This window comes from Pseudorca crassidens, chromosome 18, assembly GCF_039906515.1.
Source record: "Pseudorca crassidens isolate mPseCra1 chromosome 18, mPseCra1.hap1, whole genome shotgun sequence".
Lineage (NCBI taxonomy): Eukaryota > Metazoa > Chordata > Mammalia > Artiodactyla > Delphinidae > Pseudorca > Pseudorca crassidens.
In genome coordinates this window covers 53,080,238-53,104,691 of record NC_090313.1, presented here as the reverse complement: position 1 = coordinate 53,104,691, position 24,454 = coordinate 53,080,238, and positions in this window count along the sequence as shown.

Below are 24,454 nucleotides of genomic sequence, written 5' to 3'. Positions count from 1 at the left end.
ATGAAAGAAATTAAAGATGATACAAATAGATGGAGAGATATACCATGTTCTTGGATTGGAAGAATCAACATTGTGAAAATGACTCTACTACCCAAAGCAATCTATAGATTCAATGCAATCCCTATCAAACTACCACTGGCATTTTTCACAGAACTAGAACAAAAAATTTCGCAATTTGTATGGAAACACAAAAGACCCTGAATAGCCAAAGCAATCTTGAGAACAAAAAAAGGAACTGGAGGAATCAGGCTCCCTGACTTCAGACTATACTACAAAGCTACAGTTATCAAGACGGTATGGTACTGGCACAAAAACAGAAAGATAGATCAATGGAACAGGATAGAAAGCCCAGAGATAAACCCATGCACATATGGACACCTTATCTTTGATAAAGGTGGCAGGAATGTACAGTGGAGAAAGGACAGCCTCTTCAATAAGTGGTGCTGGGAAAACTGGACAGGTACATGTAAAAGTATAAGATTAGATCACTCCCTAACACCATACACAAAAATAAGCTCAAAATGGATTAAAGACCTAAATATAAGGCCAGAAACTATCAAACTCTTAGAGGAAAACATAGGCAGAACACTCTATGACATAAATCACAGCAAGATCCTTTCTGACCCACCTCCTAGAGTAATGGAAATAAAAACAAAAATAAACAAATGGGACCTAATGAAACTTCAAAGCTTTTGCACAGCAAAGGAAACCATAAACAAGACCAAAAGACAACCCTCAGAATGGGAGAAAATATTTGCAAATGAAGCAACCGACAAAGGATTAATCTCCAAAATTTACAAGCAGCTCATGCAGCTCAAAAACAAAAAAAACAAACAACCCAATCCAAAAATGGGCAGAAGACCTAAATAGACATTTCTCCAAAGAAGATATACAGACTGCCAACAAACACATGAAAGAATGCTCAACATCATTAATCATTAGAGAAATGCAAATCAAAACTACAATGAGATATCATCTCACACCAGTCAGAATGGCCATCATCAAAAAATCTAGAAACAATAAATGCTGGAGAGGGTGTGGAGAAAAGGGAACCCTCTTGCACTGCTGGTGGGAATGTGAATTGGTTCAGCCACTATGGAGAACAGTATGGAGGTTCCTTAAAAAACTACAAATAGAACTACCATATGACCCAGCAATCCCACTACTGGGCCTATACCCTGAGAAAACCGAAATTCAAAAAGAGTCATGTACCAAAATGTTCATTGCAGCTCTATTTACAATAGCTCGGAGATGGAAACAACCTAAGTGCCCATCATCGGATGAATGGATAAAGAAGATGTCGCACATATATACAATGGAATATTACTCAGCCATAAAAAGAAACGAAATTGAGCTATTTGTAATGAGGTGGATAGACCTAGAGTCTGTCATACACAGTGAAGTAAGTCAGAAAGAAAAAGACAAATACCGTATGCTAACACATATATATGGAATTTAAGAAAAAAAAATGTCATGAAGAACCTGGGGGTAAGGCAGGAATGAAGACCTAGACCTCCTGGAGAACGGACTTGAGGTTATGGGGAGGGGGAAGGGTGAGCTGTGACGGGGCGAGAGAGAGTCATGGACATATACACACTAACAAACGTAGTAGGGTGGATGGCTAGTGGGAAGCAGCCGCATGGCACAGGGATATTGGCTCGGTGCTTTGTGACAGCCTGGAGGGGTGGGATAGGGAGGGTGGGAGGGAGGGAGACGCAAGAGGGAAGAGATATGGAACATATGTATATGTATAACTGATTCACTTTGTTATAAAGCAGAAACTAACACACCATTGTAAAGCAATTATACCCCAATAAAGATGTTAAAAAAAAAAAAAAATCTTCCAACAAACAAAAGTCCATGACCATGTGGCATCACAGGTGAATTCTATCAAAAATTTAGAGAAGAGTTAACACCCATCTTTCTCAAACTCTTCTGAAAAATTGCAGAGGAAGGAACACTCCCAAACTTATTCTATGAAGCCACTATCACTCTGATACCAAAACCAGACAAAGATACTATCAATAAAAAATTACAGATCAATATCATTTATGAATATAGATGCAAAAATCCTCAACAAAACAGTATCAAACAGAATCCAACAACACATTAAAAAGATGATATACCATGATCAAGTGAGATTTATCCCAGGGGTGCAAGTATTCTTCAATACATGGAAATCAATCAATGTGATACACAATACTAAGAGTTTGAAGGATAAAAACCATATGATAATCTCATTAGATGCATAAAAATCGTTTAACAAAATTCAATACCCATTTATGATAAAAACTCTCCAGAAAGTGGGCATAGAGGGAACTTACCTTAACATAATAAAGGCCATATATGACAAGCCCATAGCAAACATCATTCTTAATGGTGAAAAACTGAAAGTATTTCCTCTAAGATCAGGAACAAGGATGTCAGCTGTTGCCACTATTATTCATCATAGTTTTGGAAGTCTTAGCCACAGCAATCAGAGAAGAAAAATGAATAAAATGAACCTAAATTGGAAAAGAAGAAGTAAAACTCTCACTGTTTGAAGCTGACATGATAATATGCATAGATCATCATAAAGATGCCACCAGAAAACTACTAGAGCTAATAAATGAATTTGGTAAAGTTCTAGGATACAAAATTAATGCACAGAAATCTCTTGTATTCCCATACACTGACAACGAAAGATCAGAAAGAGAAATTAAGGAAATGACACCATTCACCATTGCAACACAAAGAATAAAATACCTAGGAATAAAACTACTTAAGGTACCTACCTAAGGTACAGTATGGTACTGGCACAAAAACAGAAATATAGATCAATGGTGCTGGATAAAATGTCCAGAGATAAACTCACATATATATGGGCACTTAATTTACGACAAAGGAGGCAAAAACATACAATGGAGAAAAGACAGCCTCTTCAATAAATGGCACTGGGAAAACTGGACAGCTACATTTAAAAGAATGAAATTAGAACACTCCCTAAAACCATACACAAAAGTAAACTCAAAATGGATTAAAGACTTAAATGTAAGGCCAGAGACTATAAAGCTCTTAGAGGAAAACATAGGAAAAACACTCTTTGACATAAACCACAACAAGATATTTTTTGATCCACCTCCTAGAGTAATGGAAATAAAACAAAAATAAACAAATGGGACATACTTAAACTTAAAAGCTTTTGCACAGCAAAGGAAACTATAAACAAGACAAAAAGAGAACCCTCAGAATGGGAGAAAATATTTGCAAACAAACCAATGGGCAAATAATTAATCTTCAAAATATATAAACAACTGATGCAGCTCAATATTTAGGAAAAAAAAAACAAAACAAAAAACACCCCATCAAGAAATGGTCAGAAGAACTAAATAGACATTTCACCAAAGAAGACATACAGATGGCCAAGAGGCACATGAAAAGCTGCTCAACATCACTAATTATTAGAGAAATGTAAATCAAAACTACAATGAGGTATCACCTCACACCGGTTAGAATGGGCATAATCAGAAAATCTACAAACAACAAATGCTGGAGAGGGTGTGAAGAAAAGGGAACCCTCTTGCACTGTTGGGGGTAATATAAATTGATAGAGCCACTATGTAGAACAGTATGGAGGTTCCTTAAAAAACTAAAAATAGAATTACCATATGACTCAGTAATTCCACTGCTGGGCATATACTCACAGAAAACTGTAATTCAAAAAGACACATGCACTCCAATGTTCATTGCAGCACTATTTACAATAGCCAGGTTATGGAAGCAACCTAAGTGCCCATCAACAGATGAATGGATAAAGAAAATGTGGTACATTTATACAATGGAATATTACCCAGCCATAAAAAGGAATGAAATTGGGTCATTTTTAGAGAGGCGGTTGGACATACAGACTGTCATACAGAGTGAAGTAAGTCAGAAAGAGAAAAATATCATATATAATGCATATATGTGGAATCTAGAAAAATCGTACAGATGAAGCAGTTTGCAAGGCAGGAATAGAGACACAGATTTAGAAAACTAATGTATGGACACCAAGGGGGGGAAAGCAGGAGAGGTGAGGTGGTGGTAGTGGGATGAATTGGGAGAATTGGGATTGACATATATACGTATGTATATATATACATATATATATATATATATACATATATATGGATCTCATATATGTATATATGGGATCCATAATAAAATGGATCACTAATAAGAACCTGCTGTATAAAATAAAATTAAAAAAAAAAGAAGTCAATGTCCATGACACCTCATAATTAAACTTCTGAAAACTACAGGCAAAGACAAGAACTGACAAGGGCCAGAGAGTAATAATGCATGGCTGATGGGGAAGATCAGTTAGAATGACATCAGATTTCTCATCTGAAACCATGGAGGACAAAAGAAAGAGCCACTACATCTTTCAAGTTCTGAGATGAAAGGAATGTGAGATGTGAATTCTCCAGCTGGTGAACATGTCCTTCATGAATGGAGGAGGAACACAGACATTTTCAGACGAGGCAAACTTAGAGAAATATTGCTAACAAACCCACCCTGGAAGAATTGCTAGAGGAATGTCTCTACACAGAAAGGAAACAAAAGAAGAAAGCTTTTGTTTCTTCTTCTTCCATGGAAAGATTAAGGGACTTAAAGGGACAATTCACATGAATTGTCAAAATGTTGATACCAGTAGGCTGTGTTAGTGAAATAGGTGTACGGTAATACCGAGAACACTAAGAAAATTATACAAAGTGAGATACTCGAGAACACCATAAATAAATCAGGAGGAATCTAAAGCTTTCACATATCTGATCTCTTAGAAATTCGTCATTAAAATAAATTATTAAGAAAAAGTGGCTCAATATTATGTAACAACCTAAATGGGAAAAGAATTTGAAAAAGAATAGATACCTGAATATGTATAATTGAATCACTTTGCTCTACATCTGAAACTATCACAAAATTGCTAATCAAATTATACTTCAATACAAAATAAAAAAATTAAAAAATAAAAATAAATTTAAAAAATATTTTAATCTTTCTTTTTTTATTAAATTTATTTACTTCAATTATTTTTGACTGTGTTGGTTCCTCATTGCTGCACACAGGTTCTCTTCTAGCTGCGGCGAGCGGGGGCCTCTCCTTGTTGCAGTGCATGTGCCTCTTATTGTGGTGGCCTCTCTTTTTGCAGAGCACAGGCTCCAGGAATGCTGGCTTCAGCAGGTGTGACACTAGGGCTCAGAAGTTGTGGCTCACAGGCTCTAGAGAGCAGGCTCAGTAGTTGTGGCAAGTGGGCTCAGCTGCTCCATGGCATGTGGGATCTTTCCAGACAAGGGCTCGAACCCATGTCCCATGCATAAGCAGGCAGACTCCCAACCACTGCACTACCAAGGAAGTCCCTCAGCTTTCTTTTAAGCTATTCTTGTGAGTGTATAGTAATAACTCATTATGGTTTTTAGTTTACACTTTCCTAATGATTAATGATGCTGAGCGTTTTTAATGTGTTTTTTTGTCATTTTAATATATTCATTTAGAAAATGTCCTACAAATCTTTTGTCAGTTTTTAAATTATATTTGTCTTCTTATTGAATTATAAGTGTTCCTTACATAAAGGACAAATCCTTTGTCATGTAAGGATATATATATATATGTATATATATATATATCAGATAGATCTGACATATGACATACATGATAGATAAATAGGTAGATATGGATACAGATATAGATTATGATGGCTTCGTGAAGTACTTTTTCCCAATATGAAGCTTGTCTTTTCAATTTTTAAAGTGTCCTTAAATAAGCAAAAGTTTTAATGGAGTCCTCATTAACCAGCTCTGCCTTTTATTAGGTAAAGAAATAAAATACCTACCTTGTTAAAAACCTCAGTTATTTTAGTCTCAGTTAAAGCAGCCAAATCAATAATCTAATTAATGTATAAATATTAGTACACCAGAACACTACCGACTATCTACAATAAACACAAACTGGAAGATGGCGGAAGAATAAGATGCAGAGATCACCTTCCTCCCCACAGATACACCAGAAATACATCTACACATGGAACAACTCCTACAGAACACCTACTGAACACTGGCAGAAGACTTCAGGCTTCCCAAAAGGCAAGAAACCCCCCACGTACCTGGGTAGGGCAAAAGAAAAAAGAAAAAAACAGAGACAAAAGGATAGGGATGGGACCTGCACCAGTGGGAGGAGCTGTGAAGGAGGAAAGGTTTCCACACACTAGGAAGCCCCTTCATGGGCAGAGACTGCGGGTGGCGGAGGGGGAAAGCTTCGGAGCTGTGGAGGAGAGCACAACAGGGGTGTGGAGGGCAAAGCAGAAAGATTCCCGCACAGAGGATCGGTGCCGACCGGCACTCACCAGCCCGGTGAGTTGTCTGCTCACCCACCAGGGCAGGCGGGGCTGGGAGTTCAGGCTCGGGCACTGGGAGAGGACTGGGGTTAGCGGCGTGAACACAGCCTGCAGGGGTTAGTGTGCCACAGCTAGCCGGGAGGGAGTCCGGGGAAAAGTCTGGAGCTGCTGAAGAGGCAAGAGACTTTTTCTTCCCTCTTTGTTTCCTCGTGTGCAAGGAGAGGGGATTAAGAGCACTGCTTAAAGGAGCTCCAGAGACAGGCGCGAGCCGCGGCTAAAAGCGCGGACCCCAGAGACGGGCATGAGACGCTAAGGCTGCTGCTGCCGCCAACAAGAAGCCTGTGTGCAAGCACAGGTCACTATCCACACCTCCCTTCTGGGAGCCTGTGCAGCCCACCACTGCCAGGGTCCCGGGATCCAGGGACAACTCCCCCAGGAGAACGCACGGCGCGCCTCCGGCTGTTGCAACGTCACGCCGGCCTCTGCCGCTGCAGGCTCACCCCGCACTCCATGCTCCTCCCTCCTCCCGGCCTGAGTGAGCCAGAGCCCCTAAATCAGCGGCTCCTTTAACCCCGTCCTGTCTGAGCGAAGAACAGATGCCCTCCAGCGACCTACATGCAGAGGTGGGGCCAAATCCAAAGCTGAGACCCTGGGAGCTGTGAGAACAAAGAAGAGAAAGGGAAATCTCTCTCAACAGCCTCAGGAGCAGCGGATTAAATCTCCACAATCAACTTGATGTACCTGCATCTGTGGAATACATGAATAGACAACAAATCATGCCAAATTGAGGAGGTGGACTTTGAGAGCAAGATTTATGATTTTTTCCCCTTTTCTTCTTTTTCTGAGTGTGTATGTGTATGCTTCTGTGTGAGATTTTGTCTGTATAGCTTTGCTTCCACCATTTGTCCTAGGGCTCTGTCCGTCCGTTTTTCTTTTTTTTTAAATTTTTTTTCTTAATAATTACTTTTTATTTTAATAACTTTATTTTCTTTTACTTTTCTTTCTTTCTTTCTTTCCTTCCTTCCTTCCTTCCTTCCTTCCTTCCTTCCTTCCTTCCTTCCTTCCTTCCTTCCTTCCTTCCTTCCTTCCCTCCTTTAGACAATGAATAATCCCAAATTGAAAAAGTGGACTTTGAGAGTAAGATTTATGATTTTTTCCCCTTTTCCTCTTTTTGTGAGTGTGTAGGTGTATGCTTCTGTGTGAGATTTTGTCTGTATAGCTTTGCTTCCACCATTTGTCCTAGGGTACTATCTGTCCTTTTTTTGTTGTTTTTTTTTAATTTTTTCTTTTTTTCTCTTAATAATTATTTTTTTATTTTAATAATTTTATTATATTTTATCTTACTTTATTTTATTTTACTTTATCTTGTTTCTTTCTTTTTTCCTTCCTTCCCTCCTTCCTTCCTCCCTTCCTCCCTCCCTCGCTCACTCCTTTCTTTCTTTCTTTCTTTCTTTCTTTCTTTCTAATTCTACTAATTCTTTCTTTCTCCTTTTTCTCCCTTTTATTCTGAGCCGTGTAGATGAAAGGCTCTTGGTGCTCCAGACAGGCATCAGGGCTGTGCCTCTGAGGTGGGAGAGCCAAATTCAGGACACAGGTCCAAAAGAGACCTCCCAGCTCCATATAATATCAAATGGTTAAAATCTCCCAGAGATCTCCATCTCAACACCAGCACCCAGCTTCACTCAATGACCAGCAAGCTACAGTGCTGGACATCCTATGCCAAACAACTAGCAAGACAGGAACACAGCCCCACCCATTAACAGAGAGGCTGCCTAAAATCATAATAAGTACACAGACACCCCAAAACACACCACCAGACATGGACCTTCCCACCAGAAAGACAAGATCCATCCTCATCCACCAGAACACAGGCACTAGTCCCCTCCACCAGGAAGCCTACACAACCCACTGAACCAGCCTTAGCCACTGAGGACAGACACCAAAAACAATGGGAACTACGAACCTGCAGCCTGCAAAAAGGAGACTCCAAAACAGTAAGATAAGAAAAATGAGAAGACAACATAACACACAGCAGATGAAGGAGCAAGATAAAAAACCAGGAGATCTAACAAATGAAGAGGAAATAGGCAGTCTACCTGAAAAAGAATTCAGAATAATGATAGGAAAGATGATCCAAAATCTTGGAAATAGAATAGACAAAATGCAAGAAACAATTAACAAGGAACAAGAAGAACTAAAGATGAAACAAACAACAATGAACAACACAATAAATGAAATTACAAATACTCTAGATGGGATCAATAGCAGAATAACTGAGGCAGAAGAACAGATAAGTGACCTGGAAGATAAAATAGTGGAAATAACTACTGCAGAGCAGAATAAAGAAAAAAGAATGCAAAGAACTGAGGACAGTCTCAGAGACCTCTGGGACAACATTAAACGTGCCAACATTTGAATTATAGGGGTTCCAGAGGAAGCAGAGGAAAAGAAAGGGATTGAGAAAATATTTGAAGAGATTATAGTTGAAAACTTCCCTAATATGGGAAAGGAAATAGTTAATCAAGGCCAGGAAACACAGAGAGTCCCATACAGGATAAATACAAGGAGAAATATGCCAAGACACATATTAATCAAACTGTCAAAAATTAAATACAAAGAAAACATATTAAAAGCAGCAAGGGAAAAACAACAAATAACACACAAGGGAATCCCCATAAGGTTAACAGCTGAACTTTCAGCAGAAACTCTGCAAGCCAGAAGGGACTGGCAGGACATATTTAAAGTGATGAAGGAGAAAAACCTGCAGCCAAGATTACTCTACCCAGCAAGGATCTCATTCAGATTTGATGGAGAAATTAAAACCTTTACAGACAAGCAAAAGCTGAGAGAGTTCAGCACCACCAAACCAGCTTTACAACTGCTAAAGGAACTTCTCTAGGCAAGAAACACAAAAGAAGGAAAAGTCCTACAATAACGACCCAAAACAATTAAGAAAATGGGAATAGGGACATACATATTGTTAATTACCTTAAATGTAAATGGACTAAATGCTCCCACCAAAAGACACAGATTGGCTGAATTGATACAAAAAAAAAAAGACCCATATATATGCTGTCTATAAGAGACCCACTTCGACCTAGAGACACATACAGACTGAGAATAAGGGGATGGAAAAATATATTCCATGCAAATGTAAACCAAATAAAAGCTGGAGTAGCAATTCTCATATCAGACAAAATAGACTTTAAAATAAAGACTATTACAAGAGACAAGGACACTACATAACGATCAAGGGGTCGATCCAAGAAGAAGATATAACAATTGTAAATATTTATGCACCCAACATAGGAGCACGTCAATACATAAGGCAAATACTAACAGCCATTAAGGGGAAATCAACAGTAACACATTCATAGTAGAGAACTTTAACACCCCACTTTCACCAATGGACAGATCATCCAAAATGAAAATAAATAAGGAAACACAAACTTTAAATGATACATTAAACAAGAGGGACTTAATTGATATTTATAGGACATTCCATCCAAACACAACAGAATACACATTTTTCTCAAGTGCTCATGGAACATTCTCCAGGATAGATCATATCTTGGGTCACAAATCAAGCCTTGGTAAATTTAAGAAAATTGAACTCGTATCAAGTAACTTTTCCAACCACAACGCTATGAGACTAGATATCAATTACAGGAAAAGATCTGTAAAAAATAAAAACACATGGAAACTAAACAATACACTACTTAATAATGAAGTGATCACTGAAGAAATCAAAGAGGAAATCAAAAAATACCTAGAAACAAATGACATTGGAGACACGACAACCCAAAACCTATGGGATGCAGCAAAAGCAGTTCTAAGAGGGAAGTTTACAGCAATACAATCCTATCTCAAGAAACAGGAAGCATCTCAAATAAAGAACCTAACCTTGCACCTCAAGCAATTAGAGAAAGAAGAACGAAAAACACCCAAAGTTAGCATAAGGAAAGAAATCATAAAAATCAGATCAGAAATAAATGAAAAAGAAATGAAGGAAACAATAGCAAAGATCAATAAAACTAAAAGCTGGTTCTTTGAGAAGATAAACAAAATTCATAAACCATCAGCCATACTCATCAAGAAAAAAAGGAAGAAGACTCCAATCAATAGAATTAGAAATGAAAAAGGAGAAGTAACAACTGACACTGCGGAAATACAAAAGATCATGAGAGATTACTACAAGCAACTCTATGCCAATACAATGGACAATCTGGAAGAAATGGACAAATTCTTTGAAATGCACAACCTGCCAAGACTGAATCAGGAAGAAATAGAAAATATGAACAGACCAATCACAAGCACTGAAATTGAAACTGTGATTAAAAATCTTCCAACAAAGAAAAGCCCAGGACCAGATGGCTTCACAGGCGAATTCTATCAAACATTCAGAGAAGAGCTAACACCTATCCTTCTCAAACTCTTCCAAAATATAGTAGAGGGAGGAACACTCCCAAACTCATTCTACAAGGCTACCATCACCCAGATACCAAAACCAGACAAGGATGTCACAAAGAAAGAAAACTACAGGCCAATATCACTGATGATCATAGATGCAAAAATCCTCAACAAAATGTTAGCAAACAGAATCCAACAGCACATTAAATGGATCATACACCATTATCAAGTGGGGTTTATTTCAGGAATGCAAGGATTCTTCAATATATGCAAATCAATCAACATGATACACTATATTAACAAATAGAAGGAGAAAAACCATATGATCATCTCAATAGATGCACAGAAAGCTTTTGACAAAGTTCAACACCCACTTATGATAAAAACCCTGCAGAAAGTAGGCATAGAGGGAACCTTCTTCAACATAATAAAGGCCATATATGTCAAACCCAAAGCCAACATTGTCCTCAATGGTGAAAACCTGAAAGCATTTCCACTAAGACCAGGAACAAGACAAGGTTGCCCACTCTCACCACTCTTATTCAACATAGTTTTGCAAGTTTTAGCCACAGCAATCAGAGAAAAAAAGGAAATAAAAGGAATCCAAACTGGAAAAGATGAAGTAAAGCTGTCATTGTTTGCAGATGACATGATACTATACATAGAGAATCCTAAAGATGCTACCAGAAAACTACTAGAGCTAATCAATGAATTTGGTAAAGTAGCAGGATACAAAATTAATGCACAGAAATCTCTGGCATTCCTATACACTAATATGAAAAATCTGAAAGTAAAATCAAGATAACACTCCCATTTACCATTGCAACAAAAAGAATAAAATATCTAGGAATAAACCTACCTAAGGAAACAAAAGACCTGTATGCAGAAAATTATAAGACACTGATGAAAGAAATTAAAGATGATACAAATAGATGGAGAGATATACCATGTTCTTGGATCGGAAGAATCAACATGTGAAAATGACTCTACTACACAAAGCAATCTATAGATTCAATGCAATCCCTATCAAACTACCACTGGCATTTTTCACAGAACTAGAACAAAAAATTTCGCAATTTGTATGGAAACACAAAAGACCCTGAATAGCCAAAGCAATCTTGAGAACAAAAAAAGGAACTGGAGGAATCAGGCTCCTTGACTTCAGACTATACTACAAAGCTACAGTAATCAAGACAGTATGGTACTGTCACAAAAACAGAAAGATTGATCAATGGAACAGGATAGAAAGCCGAGAGATAAACCTACGCACATATGGACACCTTATTTTGCTAAAGGAGACAGGAATGTACAGTGGAGAAAGGACAGCCTCTTCAATATGTGGTGCTGGGAAAACTAGACAGGTACATGTAAAAGTATGAAATTAGATCACTCCCTAACACCATAAACAAAAATAAGCTCAAAATGGATTAAAGACCTAAATGTAAGGCCAGAAACTCTCAAACTCTTAGAGGAAAACTTAGGCAGAACACTGTGACATAAATCACAGCAAGATCCTTTTAGACCCACCTCCTAGAGAAATGGAAATAAAAACAAAAATAAACAAATGGGACCTAATGAAACTGCAAAGTTTTGCACAGCAAAAGAAACCATAAACAAGACAAAAGTCAACCCTCAGAATGGGAGAAAATATTTGAAATTTAAGCAACTGACAAAGGATTAATCTCCAAAATTTATAAGCAGCTCATGCAGCTCAATAACAGAAAAAATAAACAACCCAATCCAAAAACGGGCAGAAGACCTAAATAGACATTTCTCCAAAGAAGTTATACAGACTGTCAACAAACACATGAAAGAATGCTCAACATCACTAATCGTTAGAGAAATGCAAATCAAAACTACAATGAGATATCATCTCACACCAGTCAGAATGGCCATCATCAAAAAATCTAGAAACAATAAATGCTGGAAAGGGTGTGGAGAAAAAGGAACCCTCTTGCACTGTTGGTGGGAACGTAAACTGATACAGCCACTATGGAGACCAGTATGGAGGTTCCTTAAAAAAACTACAAATAGAACTACCATATGACACAGCAATCCCACTACTGGGCATACACCCTGAGAAAATCATAATTCAAAAAGAGTCATGTACCAAAATGTTCATTGCAGCTCTATTTACAATAGCCTGGAGATGGAAGCAACCTAAGTGTCCATCATCGGATGAATGGATAAAGAAGGTGTGGCACATATATACAATGGAATATTACTCAGCCATAAAAAGAAACGAAATTGAGCTATTTGTAATGAGGTGGATAGACGTAGAGTCTGTCATACAGAGTGAAGTATGTCAGAAAGAGAAAGACAAATACCGTATGCTAACACATATATATGGAATTTAAGAAAATAAAATGTCATGAAGAACCTAGGGGTAAGACAGGAATAAAGACACAGACCTACTAAAGAATGGACTTGAGTATATGGGGCGGGGGAATAGTAAGCTGTGACAAATTGAGAGAGAGGCATGGACATATATACACTACCACACGTAAGGTAGATAGCTAGTGGGAAGCAGCCGCATAGTACAGGGAGATCAGCTCTGTTCTTTTTGACTGCCTGGAGGGGTGGGATAGGAAGGGTGGGAGGGAGGGAGACGGAAGAGGGAAGAGATATGGGAACATATGTATATGTATAACTGATTCACTTTGTTATAAAGCAGAAGCTAACACACCATTGTAAAGCAATTATACTCCAATAAAGGTGTAAAAAAAAAAACACGCACTGCTTTTGGAAACAGAAAATTATAAACATTTTTAAGATAAAGAGTCTTCGTGTTCAAGAAAGCACCATAATTAAATATATTAACTCCAGTCCTCTCACAAACTCAAGTGGCTACAATAAAAACAACAGAAAGAGGGTGAAATTAATATCTGCTCTAGAAACTGGGAAAATACACTTTTTATACATTCAAAACATTGAAGAATGCAACACTATGTTTTGCGGGACTGCATTGTAAGAACAAATTTTTAAAAATATCCATTTTAGTAATAATTAAAGGACCACTTAAGAATCCTATTACTTTCTCTGTACCGATTCCCAGCTCAAGGGAAGCTGAGACTTGAGGCAGTATATTAAGATTTTATGAAAATAATCTGTACCTACTATATAGCACAGGGAGCTCTACTCAATACTCTGTAATGGCCTATATGGGAAAAGAATATTAAAAAGGGTGGATATATGTGTATGTATAACTGATTCACTTTGCTGTACACCTAAAACTAACACAACATTGTAAATCAACTATACTCCAATAAAAATTATTAAAAAAAGAGATACCCAGCAAATTCTGAAAATACTTTATGCTATTGATATTTAGATTCTCATTGTAAACACTCCTTCATTTTCAAATACTGATTTCATAAATATTTAATGTGATTATTTTTTATCTTATTCCCTGAGGAGAGTAATATAAGGATTATGCTGTATTATACCTATGCTTGAAAACTGTATTAAATATTTATATAATGAAAAATAAAAGATTATATGAGCAACTTTGGAAAATTTTGCACATATTGGAACTACATAGACCAAAAATTTCAAAGTTGACCTAACTCATTTCCCATTTACCACAGAAAGTGGGCCAAAAATTAACAGATACATGGCTGCTGCTGATTCAGTAGAAGATTAATCCTACCACTTAGAGAATGTGATCATTAAATCACCTTATTGTAGTTATCTAATGGAATAAAATGAAAGGAAGAGCTAGAGAGTGAAGAAAAGAGGGTGAGAATGAAATAAAATCAAACAGACAAATGTTTTCTTAATGCTGTAGAATTCTTCTTCTGCCCAAAGTTCAAGCAGACCTAATTTGGCAAAGTTGAACCCACAAACATCTTTGATAGAATCTGTCTCAATTCTTAAAATTGAAGTATATTTGATGTACAATATTATGTTAGCTTCAGGTGTACAATTTAGTGATTCAACATTTAAAATACATTATGAAATGATCACCATGATAAGTCTAATAAAGCATCATTACAGTGTTATTGACTCTACTCCTTATGCTGTATATTACCTCCATGTGACTTAATTATTTTATAACTGGAAGTCTGTACCTCTTAATCCCCTTCACCTATTTCACCCAACCCCTCATCCCATCTCAATTTTTAAAGCTGAAATAAAAATTCATTTAATAAAAGAAGAGAGGAATTAAGCTAAAAATTTAGAAGAAAAATACCCTAAAGAAAAGTTTAGAAAATACCCCATATCTTACTACCAAACAAACAGATGTCCTCAAACTCTGAAGTCTTTTCCAACCCTGCAGCATTTGCTCCTGTTGACTGTTTTTCTTTATGAAGCCTTTCCTCCAGATTATAAAGATGTCATCCTTTCCTAATTAACTCCTCTTAGAACATGCATTCTATCCTTCACTTCATTTGTTAGCTCTTTGCTCTACTACTTTTCCATCCCTCTCATTAGATATAGTGTCATCACTCTCCACTGGTGAAAATATCCATACCCATGCTTTAAAATATTATCTTTATGACCATGAAATTTACCAGTAACTTCTGGGAAATTGTTAAACATTTTATGGACATCTCCAACAGGATGGTAATTAAGCATGTCCACAGCAATCTGTGAAAAAAATATCCAATGTCTTCTCCTTGTTTCCAGGTGTTTTGTGAAAGATTTACATAATGAATCTTTGATAACAGTCAAAACTTATTTTTCCCCTCACTGCAATACATTGGGGACATTGGCCTTACATATACCTTAAATATATCCTGTTTTCTATTCTCACTAACACCAGCATCAAGGAATACAAAAGTGCCCTGCCTCTAATTCCTTCCATCTAATGTGCACCCTGGTCTTAGCTTATTAATTTGTCCATAACTGCTTCTCCTTCAGTCCATCCCAGATGATATTGTTAGACTGGTCTTATGATATCACAATGAAGATTACATGACACTCATGTTGAAAAACACTTGAAGACTCCTTACAGCCTGTAAAATTAAATTCAGTTAATTCATTGTTTAAACATCTTTTTCATGATGCTTATGGAAACATTTTCCTTTTCTGAGTCCTGTGATGCCACATATTCTTGTTTATTCTACTACAGTAGTATTCATTCTCTACCTTTTTCTCCTTACATGCTCTCTCCAGATCATCTCCATTATTCACATGACATCTAAGTTACAATATGCTGAGTTCCAAATATATATCTCTAGCCTAATATCTCTAGAAAGCATACATTAAATTCCCTACTTGTCAATTCTATATCATTGTCTTATATCTCAGAACTCACTTGTCCAAAGGAGCATTTTTCTTAACCTCTGAAATCTGTACCCTTACGCAGGTGTTTCTCATCATAGTAATGCCATTTTCCCATTTGCTGAAATGAGAAATCCACATTTATTATCTATTTCATTCTTCTATCGAGCCTCTGAACCCAATTCATCAGCAGATTTATATTCATATAAAAATTAGCTTTAGATTATTACTTCTCCTTGCTTGAACTATGGCATCTTTCTAACTAGTCTCTATGTTTTAATTCTTGCCACCCTCCAAACTATTCTTTGAAATAAAATTCAAATTTCTCAACATAATTTTAGAAGTCCTGCAGGATCTTGGTTCTGCTTATCTCTTCTGCCTCATCTCCTGCTGTTCTTAGCAGCTGCTCTAATCCCCTTTACTATACCATGCTTTCACCAGATTCAGGACTTTGCACATACATTTGCTTCCATTTTACCCATAATCCCAAAATAAGCCCTTCTCTTCTTTCAACTCTCACCAAAAGTATCTCATTATCAGAGAAATCTTCCCTGAAGACCAAAACATAATTGGCAACCTTTTGTTTATACCTGTTTTAAACCCTAATTGGTTCTCCTTTCAGTCTTTATCACAATTTATAATTATTTAATGTATTTATGTTCTTACTTGTTCTATTATCCCAACTATGTATAAACTCCCTGAATGCATGCATTTGGTCAGCCTAGAAGTCTAGGCCTGCCTGGGAGCTAATACAGTACATGGCGTATGGTAGATAGCTGAATACATCTAATGAATGGATAAATAAACTCTATGCATCATCTCCCTTGTCTACTTGATAATTTTCAGAATAGCTAAACATATTTCACTTCTAGTGTTTTGGTTTTACTCTTTTTTCCTTTGAAATCCCATTTTACTTTTAAAGCTCCAAAGTAATGGAGCTTTCCTGAAATGTCACTATCCCTTTGCAAAAACAACTAATTAACCAACCAGTTATGAAAGCAAGATTTTCAATAAATAGACTGTAATTTATTTCTCTATGAAATCTCACAGTATTAGGGGAACGGGGTTTTTCCTAAGGAATTCTCATGATACATTTCTGTGGATATAGAAATTGTGTCTCATAAAAAATATCCTTTATTTTATATACCAGAGTGCTTTATTGTGTAACACTGAATGCTGAGAGGTGTTTTTGATATATCTAGAAACATTTGTATTAAAATATTTACCTTTTAAATGTTAACTACTAGTTAATAGGTATGTTGGCTGTAAGTGAGGCATGCAGCACATTCAAAAGACTAAAGATTTAATATTATTGGGTTTTGTTTATAAGCAGCAATAAAAAACATGAATAATTATGCTTCTTATGTTTTTCAGGAGTATATATAAAAGCATAATTTAGAGTTATTAAAGAGTCTAAACTGAAAAAAACCTGTTCCTGCATGATTCCTGGAGTTAAATCCATGGTAATTACAAGTGGGTGGGTGGGTGTTATGTTTGTGTGGGTTTTATCTTTTTAAGGGACTGGAGTTAGAAATGATTCCAGAATACATCCAGAATACATCAATAAGTACCTGCCTTTTGTTTCCTGCCTTTTGTTTCCTCAATTGTTTCCTGCCTTTACTGCAATCCAGTATAACATAAACCTTGAAAGTAATAGGTATCCTGATTTGAGGTTAACTTAAAACATAAACATTATTATTAATATAAAGGAAAAAATCACTCTTTTCCTGTGATGTAAACATGTTTTTCTTTTATTGTTTTTCTGAAAAAATGGGGTCATCCTATGACCTTTAAGTACAGAGAATGGGTGGATTTAATTCATGAAATAGTGTGTTGCTTAATCACACAGACCTCGTGAAAGCCCTTTCTTATAGACATGAAAACTTGTTTTGGAGACAGAGCTAAGAAATCTTTGCCATATAAATTATTATTTTACTGGGATTTGCATGGAGGCTTAGTTGAGGGCAATATATTTTTAGCTCTTCATACACAAAAATATCCTAGCCAGCTGTCATGGTAAACTAAAATTTTTGAGAGATGCCATAAGTCAAAGAAACATCACCACTATTTTATGAAGTAATATTAGGCAATGTCTGCATAAAAAAGCAGGACATATTAAAAAGGCCTTGCCTGTGATCTCAGAATGCAGATTGTTTCTTGTACGTGCACATCTAATAACTACAATCTTTCATTACATGAGGTAAATAAATCCATGGTTCAATAATTTGGCCCCCAAATCTGGCTTAAGTCTTAACTTTCTCTAATTTTCAAGTCCACTATTTGATTTAATTGCATGTTACTTTATCTTATTCTCACTTACTCATTAGGACTTTCTTTCTTGATTGCATGTAGTGACTACTAATTATGTGTAACCTGTTGACCTCTAGTCTTAAATTCTTCACTAGTGCTAGTTTTCTTATATCTAGTTTTTTAATAATCATTAATTCTTTTACTCTTTATTTTTTGTGTTTTGTTTATAAGCATCACTACAAAACATGAAAATTATGATTCTCATATTTTCCGTGAGTGTATTTAAAAGCATAATCTAGAATTGTTAAAGAGCCTAGGGTGAAAGAAATATAACAAATATGCTGCTTCTATTTTGTTACAGGTGGGAAAGGTAATTATTTCTCTAGCTCTGTTTCTTCTGTAAATGTGTTCTAAGTGTCAGAATTCTATATCTGTCTGTCTAGGTCACACCTATGGTTGTAGGCTAAGTGAGAAACCAAATATGAAAGAAATCCAAACATTCAGCGCAAAAGATGAAACTGTAATATTTGAAAGAACCCATAAGAGAAGTAGCTTTTCTGATACTCTTTATTGATTTATATAGTTCTGATGTTATCATTTTTATAATATCCTCATTTTTGTTTAGACCTTCAATACTCTTTGGTAAATTTGTTTTGGGGGATTTATCAATATTACCTTTTATAATCATTGCCAGCTTTGTGTGCCTTGACAATCTTCCCAAACCTCTTCACTTCATTTTGGTCAAGGCTGCTACAACATCAGATATATTGCTTTTCTAGAGCAATCTGTCTTCCATCTCTAGTTTTGAGAATTAATTTGTTAATCTAGTGCAAGAAAGAGATGGCTTCCTGAAAGAAGAATGTGTAGAGGTAGAACATCTTCTGGGAGGAGAAGGCAAGGGCCTTGAGTTTCATGGATGCACAGGGAGGACAGAGAGCAGATGTAGGAGCATCACACAACCAGGTCACTAGTCAGCTGACCATGGAGTTGGGGGCTCAGGGGATGGCACAGGAGAAAGATGTGAGAACTCATGGTTTTGCCTCCACTTACAGGGGTCTGGAATTTAAAGTACAGTCATTTAAACAATGTACAGAATACTAAATACTTAGATTTTACAGAAGGCAGAATTGAAAGAAATACAAACACAATGTTTGAATTTAGACCTAGTTTTAAATTCCATTATAACTTCCTGATTGGCAAAGGACCCTCAGTTTACTAATTTTTAAAATGTAGATACTAGTTCTCCACAAGGCTACTGGTGACATTGAGGTGATAGTATTTAACTGCTTTGCATCAATAGAGAAGAAAGAAAGCACTTATGAAAAAGTCTCCATTATCATTTTGATGTAGAAATAATGCTTCGTTTGGTTTTGGATATCTTCCCTGAGCTAAAACTGTGATGTGGATGCTCCCTGTTTTCTGCGCCCACCATGGTCCAAGCCTATTGTACTAGAAAGAGCCTCATATTGAGGACTATTTAGTACAAAAACAAGTAAGATATTATTTTTACTTTGCAACATATTCTTCTGAATATTCCACATGTAAAAATAACAGTAACATACAGAAGAGAGGGTGTTGGGTCTTTGTCAACTTTGGATCTTCTATCAGTTAGTGTCAAAATAAGAAACAGAGGGCACGCGGGAAAGAGGAGTGTTCCTTACAAAGAAACCACATAGGATAGTGCTGTAATCTGAGGCTAGTAGTGGAGAGTTATTAACACATATAGTCCTGAAAGAATTCCAGCTATATGACATTATGGAAAAGGCAAAACTATGGAGATAATAAAAAGATCAGGTGTTGTCAAGGGTTAAGGAGGACAGAGAGATAAGAAGGGATACTTAGAGGATCTTTAGGGCAGTGAAACTGTTCTGTATGATACAACAGTGGTGGATATATGTCATTATACACTTGTCCAAACCCATAGAAGGTACAATGAGTGACCCTAATGTAAACTATGGACTTTGTATGATAATGATGGTCAAAGTAGTTTCATCAATTATAATAAATGTGCTGCTCAGGTGAAGGACATTGATGGTGAAGTCAGTAACTTGTGTGATGGCAGAAGGTATGAAGATATGCTGAAACTCCCTGCTCTTTATGCTCACATTTGTTGTGAACCTAAAACTGCTCTAAAAAATAAATCTATTAAAGTAAAATTACAGTAATCTTATTCTCTTCCTTTCCTCCAATCTCTTGCCTGGTTACTTATGGGCTAAAACAACTGGAAGCCATTAGTGTACAAGAGCCTTGTTGAAATACACTATGTAGTCCAGCCAATCAGAGGGGAGGAAGAGGAGGGAGAGTAGATCCTTTGAGGCATAAGTGGGAGATGTCCAGCAAGGACTTCTTATGAATGTTGCAACTGTTACAAAAATTCCTGACAGTGTTTTCAAAACAGCATTCCTTATTATCAACGAGTTAGAGTATTGCATTAAAACTTGTTGGGAAAACTCAATATGTGTTGAGTGACCCTGACAACACTGGTTACAGAAAAAAAATCCATGGAAAACACCATTGGATCATATGTAGCATAGTCAAATATAGCACATAATTATTTAAAAAAACTATTAATATATATAATAGCATAATAGGTAGATTTCTAATAAATATTAGGATGGTTATTAATGTGTGGATGAAACAGAATATTCTAGAGAAGGCACAAATAAAATAAATCTTAGTAACAGTGTCCCAAGATGAACTTAGTATTCTTAAAGCAGTATAAGAGAGTGACTAGCAACTTGGATGTGACAGACACACCTGGGTATAAAACACATCTGTGATAATTTCTAGCTAGATAATTCAGATAACTTGTTTTTCATCTAAAAAAACAGAATAATAATATCTACCTCAGAGATATCATGGTGGAATTTAAAATAGATAATGTATATAAAATATTTAACCCACTGCAATGGTCATAGAAGTCATTCAATAAATATTGACCATAGGGCTTCCCTGGTGGCGCAGTGGTTGAGAGTCCACCTGCCGATGCAGGGGACACGGGTTCGTGCTCCGGTCCTGGAAGATCCCACATGTCGTGGAGCAGCTAGGCCCGTGAGCCATGGCCACTGAGCCTGCGCGTCCGGAGCCTGTGCTCCGCAACGGGAGAGGCCGCAACATTGAGAGGCCTGCATAACGCAAAAATATATATATATATATTGACCATAATACGACTACTACTGAAATTATTATTAATATTAACATTAGATTTTTTTTATAAATTGTAATACTACTGATTTTTAAAAATGTTCATTCATTTCTGCATTATAACATTTGATATAGTTGTAAAACCGTCCTGTGTTTATCTTCCCGCGTATTTTATTTAGTAAATAACTTATGAGAAGAGCACATTTTTTGTCTTTTAAAGCTACTATTGGCCAGTCTGTACCTAGGGGAAGCTAATCTTTATTATCTGTTTTTTCACATGCAAGGGAAACATTGCTACTAAAACCTTTATATTGCTGCCAGGATATTGGCAATGCAATGAGAATAACAGAGGAAGTGCTTAATCGAGGGTCATCTACTCAAATCATATTCGCAGTGTGGAATTTATTGCTAAAGAGAGAACCAAAGACAGACAAAGAATTTGACATTTGAGAACCAATATCAAAGCATAAAATATAAAAATTCTGTAGCTTTGGGACTCAAAATTATCTGGAACTTGAGCGGTAGCCATTAAAATACTTTAATTATTTCAATATGATACAAATATTTCAATTAATATTAGTTTTTGACTATGACACCATTTCAAAACTATAACAACCTCAAACATTATACAGATCTTCAGAGTCGTTTTATTATCATTAATAACAAAGATCAATCATAAATGATTCATAATACAAGCACCCTGTAATTGATTTAGCACCCTTATTAAATAACAATCTGGAGATTGTAAACAATTGTCATTCATTCCAACTTTCTTGGGGACAATTAAGCCTCATGGATGTCTGTGTTGCAGGGATACATGCACATATTTTTTTACTGAAACTGCTTGTAGTGGAAAACGCCAAGTGAGAAAATGGCCATACCTGTAGCAGTGTTTTTGAAAGAATAGGAGTTATCCAGGTAGGAAGCAAAAAACTAAATAAACAATATCTTTTGTGCCAGGTTTTTTTCTCTAGGACCTAATAGAAGAGGTATTTACCAAACTTGTTAAATTGATGTTAAATGTGGAGTGATATATCCCGTTATTTAAACTAGACTATAAGAAATGCTCAGCATTTAGATACGGTGTGTTCCAGATCCTGAACAAAGGGAAAATTCTTAAATGATGTATATATGTACAGAAAAAATCTAATTAGTGAACTAAACAACTAGGAAAGACATTCCCATGAAAAAAGATAAAAAACAAGATATTCAGTCATATATGGATTGAAACTGCAAACCTCACTCCTTGAAGTTTTGACAGGGTGAGATGACAAGGATATTGAGAAGATATGAAATTTTAAATTGTGAAACTGAAAATAGGAAAAAATTTCTCTAAGCTCATGATTCTTTTGTGGAAGTAGGAAAACAAAATGGTGAGAATTACTGGGGTAATTACAAACAAAGATGTATATGATAGTTTCAAACACTTTACATCTGTTCTTCTCTCACATTTTATTACATTTGTGGATTTTATTAAATATTTTATTTGTATAGGGATTTTAGCATTTATCACAAACTTGGAATAATGAACAGATGTGCTGAATTCATAGATCTATGCAGTATAATATTACGTGAAGCATTCTAAATTGTGGAGGGGAGAAAGTGTTTCTAGAAATACTTAAAAGTCATATATAATTTCAATGAAGTAATGGAGAAAGGGCATCAATTTGTCTTTAGGTTAATGATTTGGTTTTGGGGAAATAAATATGCCACTGGACACTGATTTTAGTGAATCCTCTAAGTATGTGTCAAGATGCAAGAAAGAGATGGATTTATTTTCAGGTGTAAAGAAATAGCCTCACAAGAAAGAAAGGAAATTCTAATAGCAGAATTGGATCTAAGTATTTGCCAGTTATGCTGTTGGATTAAAGGAATATCTCAGAGAAAAAAAGCTCCTACTTGTCGATTTCTGTTTTTGTTTTCTCTCTCACGTTTTAGCGATCTGATGAGAAGAGATCTTATTTACCTTGGGGAACAATTCACTTACTCCAGTGAGATTGAAAGTATGTCCATTTAGCCTAGGTGGGGATACCACAATCCATAGTAAAAAAATGGATTGTGTTGATACCGAAGACCTCTGCTGTATGTAAACAGAAAAACCTTTCCATTGCTGACAGGTGGACTGGAAATCATAAACCTGTGATTAAAAATATTAGAATGTTTAAATCTATTAAGTAATATGTGTTTGCTTTTCTGAAAGGGAATTTTGACTAACATCACGGTTCAGAGAACATTTGTTTTCAAGGTAAGTGTTTTTCATATAATTTTATATCTTAAAAATAACACAGTGAAAATGGTTTTCAAGTGGGATCTATTCTTGCTTATGAGTTCTAAAACAAAAGACATTTGTCCAGATTCTTGGTGGATTATGATGGAGTGGTAAGTTTGGAATAAAATTTGTGCAGCTGGGAACATCCATGAAACTGGGAATTCCCTGTCTCCCAATAGCAAGATTACCTTAATGTCCTTTAATTTTCTATTAACATGATACTTGTGACACATTTGTTACCTGACCTGTAGAGTTGCTAAAAAGGAAAAACACCCAGAAATTAATAACGTAAAAAAACAAAAAGGAATAAGATATTTCTCTGGTTGCAAAAATATATCTAAAAATTAGTTCTGAGTTTTGCATGAGCTATTATTCCTATAGCCAGGAAATGCCAGAAAGTGTTAGATGGAATAACATATCAGAAATAAGTTGTTTATAAAAGGTTTTAAAAATTGGAAAGTTATCTAGCAAATCCTAAAAGTCAAAAGGTTAAAGAACCCTAGGACTGGGCTGAGGTGAAGTTAAAAACAGCAGTCAAGTGGAAGGAAAAAATCAAGCTTCCCTCATGTTTCTCTTTCTTTCCCTGTAGGTTGTTTCCAGGAAAGGACATAGGGAGGGAATGCTTCTAGTGTTGAATCCTGATGTATAATTTATCAAATCCACAGGGTAACTCAGTCAATGATTTTTTATGTTTTTTCCTTTATGCAAGATTGCACTGTGCATTTTACTTAGTCTGTTAAATGGATAGGAAGAACTGAAGGCAAAAATGTTTTATTGAATTTTCACTTAGAGTCACCAGA